This window comes from Tiliqua scincoides, chromosome 7 (genome assembly GCF_035046505.1).
Source record: "Tiliqua scincoides isolate rTilSci1 chromosome 7, rTilSci1.hap2, whole genome shotgun sequence".
NCBI classification, from domain to species: domain Eukaryota; kingdom Metazoa; phylum Chordata; class Lepidosauria; order Squamata; family Scincidae; genus Tiliqua; species Tiliqua scincoides.
In genome coordinates, this window is record NC_089827.1 from 862,767 (window position 1) to 865,000 (window position 2,234).

Sequence of the window (2,234 nt, forward strand, 5' to 3'; positions counted from 1 at the left end):
GTATGCGCCTCCTACATGAATTGCGGCCATGTTCACAAGAGAAGCTCTCGAGTGCTGAGGCTGACAGCTCCGCTTTGACTTGAACTTGGCCAAGGCTATGGGAGATATAAAACATCACATTCTAATATACTTGTTAAAAGAACCTGATTTAGTGTTTTTCTTAGGAAGGGGGCAGTGTCTCCGGCAATTAAGCAATTATATCTTTCAGTGAAGACATAATATGTATATAATTGACTCAAACATAAGAAGAACTAAGGTAATTTTTTTTCAAAATAGCAAATGTAAATAAATCTCTAAGATACATTCTGGAAATGATTACAGATAAACTTTGCATGCAGTCAAATTTGGGCAATAAATTATGATAATAAAAAATGGAAAGAAGTGATGCATGGCATTAAGTGCAGACAAAGTTGTAATTTTTGCATTGTTTTTGTAGGAGCTAAGAGTTATTACAGCTGCTTCTCCAGTTTTAATTCAGGGCATTCACAGAAATGTCTTTAAAAGGTGAAAATACCCAAGGCTTTGGGTTTTAAACAGACTCATTTTCAGAGCCAGATGGGACTTCATCAGAGCTTGTCCTCTTTGTCCTTCCCTCTGTCTGCCTCGTGTTTATCAGGAGAGGCTGTGTGCGTCCATCACAAGTGTGTCCTCTTACAAACTCCTTTTCAAACATATAAAACAAGAGAACACACTTGGGGGGAGAGGAATTTCTTCCAGTCCCCTAATGTCTCTCAGATTGGATTTCTGATGCTTTTCTGAACTTTCCTTTCTTAGAAACAGGCTACTAAGTAAATGGAACCTTTTACTCCAAATCGGACAAGAATCTAATCTGCCTGGCAAAAGCACCGAAGGAACAGCAGCCATTAATTCCAAATCCTACTAGGAGAGTCTGTTATCGCTGAAATGGATATCATTACTGTTGTGTCCTGGGTCTTTTCCATGGTCCTGGATTAGGTTGAATTCGCTGCATACGTTGATCCTACATACAAATAGAGGAGCGGATCATTCAATACAGCTAATGTATATGTTTTATTTTAAAATCTGTCAGCTGCTTTTCTATAAGCAAAGAAATGCTTCACCCAAAACTCATGGAAATCCATGCATAGAGCTAGAGGTGGGAGAAAATGATTTCACGTTTTTGTGGATTTCAGTGTTTTCCAAAGGTAGAAGTGCAGAAAATGGTGTTAGGTGTTTTTATTCAAAAATTACATTATAATTCTAAATTAGCCAGTAATTGCTTTAAAAGTATACTAACTATGTGATATAGGTGGTATGGTGTCACTAGATGCAACAACAGTCATTACCCATGCACCCCTCCCCCCTTAAATAATAAATAAAACCAAATAAAACAGGTTTTTGAGTTTGTTTGTTTTTCAGATTTCAGGGTTGGGTTTTGGTGTGTTTTTTTTTTAACAAAAATGAAAAGTGCAGAACGCAGTATGTTTTTATGTGTTTTTATTTCATTATCACCATTTTCTCCCACCTCTCCATATAGCATTTTTTTTACAATGAAGTCGTTTTCAGATTTTTCATGGTAATCGAACAGATTGTATTCTTTTCTCTTGACTTTGGCAAGAGCTCAGCTGTCCTTTGTGCTGGGTTGCATTGAGAAATTATGATTTCTGGTATCAAAGGATTGGATATTTATGTGCAGAGCTATATATAGACACTCTGCTCTGTTAGGCACTCTCTGACACTTTCCTTTTCTTACTGGGATAATTAGCACCACGCTGGGGAATCTTGTCCAAATAAATGCTCTCCTGTTGAAGACAATCTCGTGAGCAGATTGATTACAGAAATGCCATTCCCTGGAATGAGGAAGATGTTTTCACAAGTTGCCAACAGGAAATATATTCTGAATTTTTCCAAGTTATTAGAGCATTAGCAAATCTTGCCAGATGTTTCAGGCTATGGACCGAATAGGTATGAATTTTATTTTTTAAAAAAATATGCTGGGAACTGGGAAAGACTTTTGGTTTAAATTAAAATCTTAAAATGCTGTTGCCTTTTTGTAACAGAAGATACTTCTGAACTGCGATAGTAAAGTGGACTTTTAAAATATTTCCATGTGGAAAGACTGTACGGCATTACCCAAAGCCCTTTAAATTACAACAATAAGACAGACAGACCAATGTTCTTGGAGCCAGACAAACCCCCTTGTTTAGACTCTGTTGCCCGCTCCTGGATCCTCGCATTGTACTGGTGGAGGCTGCTTTACAGCAGTTGCAAAGCAG